At 41.6% G+C, this 12,755-nt stretch overlaps 1 long non-coding RNA gene across 2 annotated transcripts; it reads right to left on the reverse strand.

The window, feature by feature from the left end:
• Nucleotides 1-6,377: 6,377 nt before the first annotated feature.
• On the reverse strand, nucleotides 6,378-11,588 carry LOC117453199 (uncharacterized). Of its 2 annotated transcripts, none has more exons than XR_004552846.2 (7): nucleotides 9,705-11,588; nucleotides 8,355-9,557; nucleotides 7,910-7,965; nucleotides 7,736-7,809; nucleotides 7,174-7,243; nucleotides 6,947-7,045; nucleotides 6,378-6,509 (listed from the first exon to the last, which is right to left on the reverse strand). It is a non-coding gene; the product is annotated as an uncharacterized lncRNA (long non-coding RNA). The 2 variants fall into 2 exon arrangements; XR_011643826.1 differs by having other exon boundaries at nucleotides 7,736-7,827.
• Between the last annotated feature and the right edge of the window lie 1,167 nt (nucleotides 11,589-12,755).

Genomic DNA, 12,755 nt, shown 5'->3' on the forward strand with positions numbered 1-12,755 from the left:
ATGTGGACCCAGGGCCGCACCTGGCCAACTTGGGGCCCCAAGCGACATTGTGAGATGAGGCCCCCCCCCCCTACCGACAGGAGTAAAACAAAATGTTTTTAGAAACAAACTAGGCTACTTTGCAAATATAATTCCTGTTTATTATTATTATCAACACAGTTACTTTTTTATACAGTGAGGTAAATGGTAAATGTGCATGTATGTCGTTCAGTATGCGTTTACAGGTGAATGTTTGAATGGTGATATACACAGTGATAGGTGTTAAAGACTAACGTTTATAATAAATACATTTGTATTGATTTTAAGATATTTTCATAGTTCATACAATCATACGTATTGGGATCATTTGTATTAATGTGGACCGGAGGGATAGGGTGATGAGCATCAGTTTCACTTTCCTTTTTTATTTCAATTCCAACTTTGGTCATGAAGAATATGTTTCTCTGTTGTCCACGTTCATAAAGCAAAGCAACAGCATCAGAGCACGGTGCAGAGTCTCTAGATGAGTTTACAGTAGTCCCTCGTTCTTATTATACATGTTGTAGTCCGCTATAGAAAATTGTAGTTTCCATAGTTTCCCCACAGCAGAAGACGCACATTCATGACGTCCGCTGGCCCATCATAAACATGTCGGATAGTGAAAGTGCATTCGGATTCTCTAAAGTACCGCAGTCTCTTCTCCTAAGTCCTTTTGAATTCTCCTATCCACTATCCCTTAACCCCATGACGTTTCACTCAGAGGTCAAGGAATAGGAGATAGGGTTAGAATTTAGGAGCTGATTTTTGGATTATCGGAACGCAACCGAGAACTCCTTGACCTCTGAGTGAAACGTCACGGGGTTAAGGGATAGTGGATAGGAGAATTCAACAGGACTTAGGAGAAGAGACTGCGGTACTTTAGAGAATCTGAATGCACTTTCACTATCCAACGTGTTTATGATGCGCCAGCGGACGTCATGAATGTGCGTCTGCTGCTGTGGGGAAACTATGGAAACTACAGTTTTCTATACAGCGGACTACAACATGGATGTTTAATAAGAACGAGGGACTACTGTAAACTCATCTAGAGACTCTGCACCATGCTCTGATGCTGTTGTGTTATGCTTTATGAACGTGAACAACAGAGAAACATATTCTTCATGAACAAAGTTGGAATTGAAATAAAAAAGGTAAGTGAAACTTATGCTCATCACCCTCTCCCTCCGGTCCACATAGGGCCGCCCCTCCCTACAGGCCAATCACGCAGGCTGCCCCCCCCCCCCCCCCCCCCCCCCCACAAGAGTGAGAGTGAGAGGTGACAAGAGCCGCGTTCACACTGCGGTACTTTTCCCACAAAGGTTCATGCAAACTTAGTTCATGATCGCGTTCACACCAAAAAGAGCCGGTACTAAAAGTAGTTCATGCAAACCTTTTTACCCCCTCGAAAGTCCCTGCTAGAGAGCAGGGACTTTTGAGCGGCTCTTTTTTGAGAAAAGAGCTATATTCCTGATTGGCTGGGCGAATTGCAAACCACGCCCCGTAAAACTCCCAAAACGTTTTGTGAAGCCGCCATTTTATTATCCTCGCATTAGCATTATTAGCATTAGCATTAGCCCAGCACAGAAACGCAGAGAGACTAACTTATGGCAACACAAAATAAAACATGGGAGCAGTGGAGATGAGGAGGTGTCGGCGTTCTGGCGATTTACTCGGAAGGCTTCAGTAGAAGCTGCTGGGACTCCCAGTAGCTTCTACTGAAGCCAGTCCCCAACTCCGGGGACTTCCGGCCGGGGACTCCGGGTGGCAGTATACGCCGTGGTGGTTTGCGACCTGCCAGTAAACCCAAAGCAGAAGAAGAAGAAGTGACGTCAGCGGCTTCATTTGCCTAATCCACCCCCAGGGACTTTTTCTGGTGTGAACGCGATCTGTACTTAGTTCATGCGAACTAAAGAGTTCGCATGAACTAAGTTCGCATGAACCTTTGTGGGAAAAGTACCGCAGTGTGAACGCGGCTAATGGGAGCACGTCTGTAACCTGACACCGTTGCAATGAATCAACATCTGACCAATCACGGCTTTGATACGGCCACTAGTGCAGATGAAGAGATGTCGGTGAAAAAACAGTTTCAGTCCAGCGCAAGCAAGAGGGGAAAAAAACAAAACATGAAGAAACTAGAGCATCACTCGAAGGTGGGTTATTGTATGAGTCAAATGTACAACTTGCGAATGTTGTATAAGTCAAATTGCCAATTGCCATATTAAAACATCAGCTGCAATTCACGACATGAAGAAGGCAGTCTCTGCAGAGCATAGGCTAATGGAGATGCATGTTATTTCCAGCATTTTTTATTCATTTAAGTATGTTATGCCTTTTATCTGCTAATGTACAGGAGGAAGAGTGATGTCTGTCTGTCTAGTTGGATCATATATCGGTTAAAGTGTACAGCCTAAAAAACATGGAGCATTTTTCCCCCTTTTATTCATTTTTATGTCAATTTGCACATTTCATGGTGATGCTCAGCCTCTCCCCTTAACTCCTAAGAGTCATCATCATGTCAACCACAACACAGAGAAATACTGATAGAAATATGTGTGTAGTTGTTGATACATACATTGCTGACAGAGGGACATTTGAATACAGATTTAAGAAATATCAGTTTTTGATCATGTAATAAGCATATTTTGTCTTGACTATTACAACAATATTACAATACAATAATATAGTATTTATATTATTGAATTGATTATGATTATTATTAGTAGTAGACGTAGTTTATTTGCATTAATTATATTGTAATCTTTTTGAGGCTAGTATTTGGCAGGAAATGCAGACGTATTCACCTGTAAACGCATACTGAACGACATACATGCACATTTACCATTTACCTCACTGTATAAAAAAGTAACTGTGTTGATAATAATAATAAACAGGAATTATATTTGCAAAGTAGCCTAGTTTGTTTCTAAAAACATTTGTTTTACTCCTGTCGGTAGGGGGGGGGGCCTCATCTCACAATGTCGCTTGGGGCTCCAAGTTGGCCAGGGGCGGCCCTGGGTCCACATTAATACAAATGATCCCAATACGTATGATTGTATGAACTATGAAAATATCTTAAAATCAATACAAATGTATTTATTATAAACATTAGTCCTTAACATCTATCACTGTATATCACCATTCAAACATCTTTTAAAAGTTGAACAAACTCCACACAGCTCAGTAAAGACTGTGAAATGTTGACTTTATTTGATCATTTCAGTAAAAACTAACGTGCATATTTCTCTTTTTGATTATAATACTGATGAACGTTCAGAACAAAGCACTTTGGCAACTTACCACATACGTTTTAAAATGCTTAATAAGCACCGTAAAGTTCATGATATAATTTCTCGGTCATAATCGGTTGTTTCCGTGAACGGCCGACTGTTGAGTAATGGCAAATGCTGCGGCTGCAATGCATTGTGGGGCAGCATTTTCTCCTCTCCTTTCGTCAAGGGAGGTCCATTGGTTCCGAAGCTAATGGAGGTTATAAAGGAAGTTTGAAACCTCCTTTCCTATCATTTGGAGAATTGGAACGGCACTTAACATGGCTGCCACTGACGTACTTCCGGGTCATTTCACTTGGTTAGGAAGGTTCCTAAACTAAATGGACTATTGGAACGCAACCCTCCTCTCCTCTGAGCGGTCATTTTAAAGAGGTGTCCATTAATGATGACAGGAGGCACAGCAGCCCTCTGTCTGATGGACAGATGTGTTCATGACCACTTATATGTTTACTTTTAATTAATTCACAGTGCGGTAGCCTATAATCAGACAATAATAGGCTACAGATGCGGACACACACACACATATATATATATATCTATATATTTATATAAATAGCCTATATACAATTTCAGAATCAAACAGAGCACTCTCATAATAACGTAACACTATCAGAGACTGGATATATCCCCCTCTCCCCTCTCTGGTCGCAACAATGAGGAAAATAAATTACGGGCCAAAAGTTTTATTTACAAGTATTAAAAGTAAGCAGAGGACACCAAACCAACTGAGACCCGTCTGTCTGCTGCATCTACGCACACACAGTACCACACACACACACACACACACACACACACACACACACACACACACACACGCGCGCGCGCGCGCGCACACACGCACGCACACACACACGCACCGTTCCTAAAACAGGCTACAGCCGTTGTGTATTTTATTATGTGAAGCACTAAATGGTTTTAGAAAAATATCGACTTTTTGTAGATTTACTAAACTAAAGCAAATAAAGAGAGTAGGCCTATTATACTGAGTGATATATATTATACACATTGCTCTGCTTTCTACACGGACCTCACAGCTGTTCTCACTGTAAACATCACGTCGTGATGAGAGCAGTTAATAAAATAATATCCAGGGGCCAGGAGTTCAAAACTTTTAATCTCAATCAGATCCGATCAGATTTTGAAATCCCATTTTTTGTGATCCAGGATCAGACAAGTCGGCCACATTTTGTCCCTGGAGTTCAGCCTGATCCAGATTACGATTTTTCAAAATGACTAGATCCTGAATATCAGTGCTTTAATCCTACTGATCGCCATCTAGTGGACATGAAAAATAATACAAGGAAGACAAGAGACCACATAGCAGAGACATCTATAATGTTTAATTATATTTTTAAATACATAAAGGACATCAAATAATAATGAAATTGTAATTAAAAAAAATACTCCCACTAGGGTAACAACAATAAAACATTCATTCAAAGGCAGCTGGATCATCCAGGCGTGCTTTGAGGAGCTGAATTCTTAGTGAGGTTTCAGTTTGCTGAAGCCGGCACTGCTGTATTTGTTCTTCGACCAGACGGATCTGCATCTCTGCCCTCTCCGTTTCACGGCTCAGCAGAGTCTCGTAGGCATCATCCTTCTGCTCTGGTTTTCTGGTGCGCTTGCATTTTCTCTTTCGAGGTGGCTCTTGCAGTGTGTCATCAGGCCTGGCTGAAGGTCCAGCTTCTGGATCCACATGGGTCAGGAGGACCTCATCTTCAATGGTGTGTGTCACAGGTGCATTGACGACCTGACATGAAAGTGTATCAATATACTTTATACCCCTTAATAAGATGATCACAAGCATGCAAGCTCCTGGAAAATTGTAGTACTAGGATGCTATATAAGACATATAGCCATTGTAGTACTATGAAAATAACAATTATACAAGATAATAATTGTAGTTCTATAGGGACAAGGATAAAATCACACATACCTGCGACTCACCATCCAGTACAACGTTTGGTATTCCATGTAAAGATTGTGACTGCTGACCACCAATGATATCAAGTACCACATCTGTGTATTGTCCCCTTTTATATGGTGTGTTACCCGTCTGTGGGTTTTTAGCCTGGCTGTGGTCTTTGGCAGAGCTATTTAATAGAAGAGTTACGACACCGGAAGTCCAAAAACGGTTATCGTCACGTGGTTCATGTAGACGAGGGATCGTTCCCCGGAAGTTCATGGCGGGCAATGTGAATGCATTGATAACAGGAGATAGAACTACGATTTTTGGTAATTATTAGTGAATAAAGTTTTTGATTTGCAATATTTATACAACAAATCAATATGTGTATGTATTTACATCAATATGTTTTAAAAAATAAAATAGAATTTGCTAATATTAAGTGATAATATTAGGATTAGTGGGAACAACTAGTTTACATGTGGCTAACAGTGCCTTGGTTAAAGAGCCTGTTGCTGTTTATTTATAGCTTTGAATTCTTTAAAACCAATATTATCTTCTTAAACTTGTATGGTAGTCAGGAGCATCACTTGCTAATGTTTATTGATACATTTAGAGGGAGGGGATCTAAAGTAATGCTTTAAAATTCAGATTGGATTCATTTCTACCATTTTCTTAAATTCATGGTAGTTTCAGTAATCCCCTGGTAATTGAGGACACAAGTTATCTAAATGACTAATGTCATCTTTATGGCTTTCAGAAAGGACAGGAGACCGACAGGTGACTATCAAAGGACTAGCAGCAGCAGCAGCATGATGATGATAAATGTGTTGTTTTAGGAACATCCATTGCAAATACATGGAGTTCAATAAACATTGAAGAGCATATCATGCAGTTTGTCGGTGCCTTTTCCTCCGTGTTGTCCTGGTTTGCTGTGCTGCCTCCTAGTCGCCACCATGGTTTGCTGTGCTGCCTGGGGATGCTCAAATCGCTCAGAGAAAGGAGTATGAATGTACGGCTTCCCCACTGACACAGAGCGGAGGAAAAAATGGCTGGCTCAAGTCAGCAGGAGTAATTTCACGACCAACAGCAACACAATATGTGATGTAATTATATACAAACACTGCATTTGCACTTTTTCACAAAACGAAAACCACACCATTGGGAAAGCTTAATGTTTTGTTTAATACAAACAAACAGGGAAAGGCTTGAAAAACACAGAGTTGAGACTCAGGGTGCAGGGTGAGGGTCTCAGTGCAGGTATTCAGGCTCCATTGAATCCCCCTCTGGTTCTTGTGCTGAAAGAGGGAGTAACAGACAGGAGAAAGGGTTATACACACAGCACACCTATTGGATGGGAAATGGCCTTGGGGAGATAAGGTGTGGTCTCTGTTCCCAACTGAAGTTATGGAACTTTATTATTTGTGAGTTTAACAAAGTATGACAAATGGCATCAGTAACAGATGTGATATGAATTTCTATAAAGTTGTCTCACATTCTTGGTCATGTTTTATATACAGTATATAATGAGTATAACATGTCCAGTAAGTATAAAGTGTTTCCTAATACTGTGTATTCAACCACTATGGAATATGTATGTGAGCAGACAAAACTGAGTTGTTCTGTGTGTGAAGTAACCTCAAGTCACTCCGCGTCCGCAGGCACATTTTGATGCAGACCAGTTTGTCAAGACAAAAAAGGGCAAGACTAGGCTGAGAGCAGAGGCTATACCCACCATCTCCGTGCATCGCCCTGTGGTCAAAAAGAGAAGGGTCCCTGCACCACGATTCACCCCGGGACCTGTATCTACAAAGCCCATCGCTCATGATCACAGCTATAGTGTGAAAGGTGACACAGGTATAATAAGTATGAACTCTTAGTAACAAAAGTAATATTTGTTATTTTTAAGTGGTATAATATTTAAAATGTTCGAAAATGTACAGTGCCATGTCTTCTACTTACATTAGTCTCAAAGATTGAGGGAAGAAGGGACGAGGAGACACAAATCATTAGAAGATTCATACGGCTGAGGCTGAGAATTGAGGCCAAACAAATCAGAAATGACAGAAAAAAAATCAAATTAAAAGATGGCCATTTTGGAAGCAAGAGCCAATCCAAAAAGGTGAAAAGGAACAACAGCAGCCAAGCTACCACATCCAGCAACCCCCAAACAGATCCACAGCTGCAATCATTTCCATTAGCCGTTGCAATGGAAATATTTGGACTAAACATTGCTCTTCCACCTGCCAGCACCCAGCTAACATCACTGCCCCTCCACCCGTAACATCACTGCCCTCCACCTGCCAGCACCCAGCCAGAGGAGCGCAAACAACAAAAACAAGCAAGGTGTCCCGTCATGTACCTGGAAGTTTGGGTTGGCAAAATGGAGTAAGAGAGGGACTTGAAAAACCTTGGTCGCTCTCTACTCATGTTACAGTTGTCTTGGTTACAGTTCTCAAGTTTTTTTTTTAAATATGAAATAAAAAAATTGAAGTGAAATCAACCTCTTCTCTGGAGAACACACCTTGATTTCTCTGTCTTGTGAGTTTGCAGTCTTGCAGTTTTGCTCCTCCACCTGTAACATCACTGCCCCTCCACCTGCCATACAGTAAGTTACTAACAAGATTACTTATATAATACAGTGATAGAATACATGTTTAGTTTGCTTACTTATATAACACAGTAGTATTAAACGTACCTTGTGTTTTCACTCTCACTTAAGTCCCTCTCCCTTTGCCATCAATCCAGAATCAGCTGCAACATTATACAGACAGGAAATAATCAACAGAATCACAAGGACACAATATGGCTCTGCTAAAAACACTCGCTCTTAAACGCACCAAAGTTATATTTATCTAATATTTAACTCCCTCCACCCCCGCATACAATCCCGTTTAGAAGCCCCTCTTCTCTAATTCAACATGTTGGACGAAATGACATTAAGAGAACGGAATTTACAATTGAAAGGCTGTTCAACGTGTGTTGCTAACTTGCTTCGGTATGCTAGCTTAATCTGTTATCTGTAAACGTTCCCTAATTCTACTAATTTAGGGATAATCCACTGACATCCTTTAATACACATGTTCATTAGAATCAGATGTACTGATAATATCCGCAATATAAATCTTTAAACTTCTTCTTACCTTTAAAAGTCCGTCAAGAACGGTCTATTATGCTGCAACTCCACAGCTCTGCCAGCCTTGGCGCTAACTTCCGGGGAACGATTGAGAGGCTCCACGATCCGCCATTGCTGTAAAAAAGTGGTCCATTGGAGTGAACGGAGATGTCGTAACTCTTCTATTAAATGGCTCTGGTCTTTGGTAGCTTGCTGCTTCAAATTCTTCCACCTCAACCTCACTTGGTCCACCGTCCTCTTGTGTCCAGATCCTGTGGCATTCACATTGTCTGTAACTTCCATCCATATTCCGCTCTTTACTTTAGTCGCTCCACCCTCTCTGTTAGCTACCAACTATGGAGTCATAATTGTGCCTTACACCCTGCAGCAGTGCATGGGTCTCAGCAGATGTAAAATTAGGCCCCTTTTTGTCCATCTTTCCAACTCAATGCTTTGGTCAGGTCAGCAATTAGTTGTATAGGTCTGGCCTTGCTATTAATTACATAATTAACCACAGGCCCTAACCAATCTGGACATGCATTCCAGGTGTGTATTTGCAATGAGTTGTTATTCAGAGACTGATGTAGGCCTACTTGCTGAAACAACAGGCAGAACACAGTCATGGCAGGGATTGTTCACATCTTCCATGCTGGAAGGAGAGGTTACCGCCAAAGGGTCCACACCGAGCGCCCCAAACCTCTCCAACAGTACACAACAGAAGAACTGTACAATCGTTTTCGATTTGGACTTGATGACATCAACTACATTGCTGATCTGGTCAGGCCACAACTGCAGTGCAGAACCTTGCCGGGTCGTGCTCTGACTGTAGAGGAACAGGTCCTCATTGCCCTGCGCTTTTACGCATGTGGAACATTCTATCAGGTCATAGCTGACAGCATGGGAGTCCACAGGACAACAGTGGGTGAAGTGGTGACAGCTGTGTCTGATGCACTGGCTCGCCTGCTGGATCACTTTGTGACTTTTCCCACTGATGGCCAGATTGCCAAAGTGAAGCAGAAGTTTTTTCTTCTCGAAAACATGCCCAACACCATTCGGGTGATCGACTGCACCCATGTACATATTCAAGCACCTAGTTTTTTTTTTCTGCAGGGAGAAATTTGAAGATCGTGATGTCAAACAGAGCACATGGTGTAGTCCAAACGATAGCTGGGGATTCTGGGTAGTGTAGTGTCTTCTGCCATCCTTTACTCCGAAAAAATATTTGTTTCTCCTAATCGAAGGGGGAAAATACAAAAGAATTGCACACAATTTAAACCAATCAATGTTGTGTAATTAACAAGGATAATATGGTGTTTTTTAGTCGATGAGTAGTGCAGATATCACTGTAAAATCAATCGACAGTAAGGGGAATACTTACTTCCGGGTGTACAATTCTCCGTTATCCAATGAGAATGGACGCTCACATTGCCTTTAAGGGCAGTCGACACAAACGAATGCCGTGCTTCCATGAGCGTCCATAGAAGCATATGGACATCCTGGAAAGCTGAAAATGGACGCTAAGGGCACCGCCCTTGCGTTGAAAATGGACGCTAAGGCCCCCCCCCCTTGCGTTGGAAAAAGCCGACACAGGGGACTTGACATAACGTCAACATAGGCCGACCTGGGAGTGAGGATGTGTTGCTAAATGAGAGACTGAGTGGTGGTGCAAGGCGAGATGCTATTGTCCGCAATTACTTTTGAAAGGTGATGACAGATGATGGACTTTTTTTTTGTTGAAGATATTTTTTCTTTAATCTAAATTACATTTGTGATTGACAATCTTTGCTGTGATACTTTTATGAGCATAAACATTTATGTCATCAACATTTGGTTGAAAACAAAATAGGCCACCACAAACGTGAGCAAAAATGGAAAAAATAAAATGTATTTCCCATGAAGGCTAAAAATGGTGTATTATTTCAGTTAACAAACGAGAGCCTCATCGACGCTCGATCCTCGGTCCTCGAAGTGCATTTAGAGAAATGAGATGTCCTTCAACATGGTGCGCTGAAATTCATTTCTGGGTTACTATCGGAGGACCGAGGAGTCGAGGGCTGCTTCTCAGGTTGATTACGTGAAATCCTTGCTTCCCTCACTTGCGTCGTTTCCCTGCGTTTAGTCCCTCCCACCAGGGAAGCATGGAGGGACGCAAGGAAACCACGAGAAGCAGGGAAATGAGGGCTGAAGTCGAATAGTCCATTTAGCTTAGGAACTTTCCTAAAGGAGTGAAATGACCCGGAAGTCCCTCAGTGGCAGCCATGATAAGTGCCGTTCGAATTCTCTAGAATGATGAGAATGATAGGAAAGGAGGTTTCAAACTTCCTTTATAACCTCCTTTAGCTTAGGAACCACTGGACCTCGCTAACCGACAGGAGAAGCGAAAATGCTGCCCCACAATGCCTTGCAGCCGCAACATTTGCCGTCACTCAACAGTCGGCCGTTCACGGAAACAACCGATTATGACGGAGAAATGATATCATGAAAGTTACGGTGCTTATTACGCATTTTAAAACATAGGTGGTAAGTTGCCAAAGTGCTTTGTTTTGAACGTTCATCAGTATTATAATCAAAGAGAGAAATATGAACGTTAGTTTTCACTGAAATTATCAAATAAAGTCAACATTTCAGTCTTTACTGAGCTGTGTGGAGTTTGTTCAACTTTTAAAAGATGTTTGAATGGTGATATACACAGTGATAGGTGTTAAGGACTAACGTTTATAATAAATACATCTGTATTGATTTTAAGATCTTTAGTTCATACAATCATACGTATTGGGATCATTGGTATTAATGTGGACCGGAGGGAGAGGGTGAAGAGCATAAGTTTCACTTTCCTTTTTTATTTCAATTCCAACTTTGGTCCTGAAGAATATGTTTCTCTGTTGTCCACGTTCATAACGCAAAGCAGCAGCATCAGAGCACGGTGCAGAGTCTCTAGATGAGTTCACAGTAGTCCCTCGTTCTTAATAAACATCCATGTTGTAGTCCGCTGTATAGAAAACTGTGGTTTCCATAGTTTCCCCACAGCAGCAGACGCACACAATGACGTCCGCTGGCGCATCATAAACACGTCGGATAGTGAAAGTGCATTCGGATTCTCTAAAGTACCGCAGTCTCTTCTCCTAAGTCCTTTTGAATTCTCCTATACACTATCCCTTAACCCCGTGACGTTTCACTCAGAGGTCAAGGAATAGACGATAGGGTTAGAATTTAGGAGCTGATTTTTAAACTATCCGACTGCAGCCGAGTTTTAAGAGCAATGGGACGTCCTTTCCTCCGTAGCGTCACGTGAAGCGACGTCCGTTTGTGATGACGCTGCACAGCTGTTGTCTGGCAGCAGCCAGCTCTGTACCCGTTATTTCCACAAACACCCCCGCCTCTGTTAGTGCACATTTACTGACATAAACATTAGTATCATCTGTTGTAGATCCAAATACATGAAATAAAATAAGAAGTAATTCTCAAAAAAGATAAACGCCATTCTTAAAATGTATTTAAACGAACAATAGTTTGAATAATATTGATTAGAGTGCACAATAGGAATACAATTATTCAGAGAACAAAAACAGATATGTTATCTATCAAAACCCATTTAGATTAACATTCATTGGATTGCACACTTTGTTTGGATATGTAGCAAATTAACATTTGAAATAGCACTTAATGACTGACTGAATGGAAATGACAATAAATGAAAATGTAAAACGAAAAAAGCGATCATGAAAATGTTTCCAATAAATGAATAAAATGATTTTTGACCACTTTGTTGTTCAGATATATCACATATTTGTAACTAAATGATACATTAATTGAAACAAAACACGGTATAAACTGAGGAGTGAGTCCCGTGAGGTTCATGTATTTTCTTCACTCCGCTGGGGTATTGCTCTCATGTCAAGAAGCATCAGATCAGTGCATGCACTGCCTCGTCCAATCAGTGAGCGATACACAGTAAGGGGGCGGGGTGAGTATCTGAGGGTTTCATTGGAGGATGGTCTGGATGGTCTGGTTGTTCCTCGGTTATCGCTCCTCCATGATCGCTCCTCGATCCTCGGTCCTCCGGCAGAAATAAGAGCCATGGGACGGTACTCAAGATGGCGCAGGCAAATCAACTTCCGGTGAGACCGAGGAGCGAGGAAATGAAAATAGTCGACCTGAGAAGCAGCCGAGGAGTCGAGGAGGGGGATTTGATGAAATGAGAAAGGGCCAGGGAGAATGAAAACACATGGATACAAATCAAAGAAAACGAAAAGAAAAAGGTGGGGCCGAGAAGGCAAGAGAAAAAAAGGTGAAGTCACTCACATGTGAAGCATATAAATGTCGCAAATGGACAGACCTTTTTGGCAGCAGTTTACAAGAAGTGCAAGATGATGAAGAGAATGATGAGGGCGCGAGTTCAGATATACAGCCAGCCTCCTGCGTTCATGAT

The sequence above is a fragment of the Pseudochaenichthys georgianus genome, chromosome 9 (genome assembly GCF_902827115.2).
Source record: "Pseudochaenichthys georgianus chromosome 9, fPseGeo1.2, whole genome shotgun sequence".
In the NCBI taxonomy this organism is placed as follows: Eukaryota; Metazoa; Chordata; class Actinopteri; order Perciformes; family Channichthyidae; genus Pseudochaenichthys; species Pseudochaenichthys georgianus.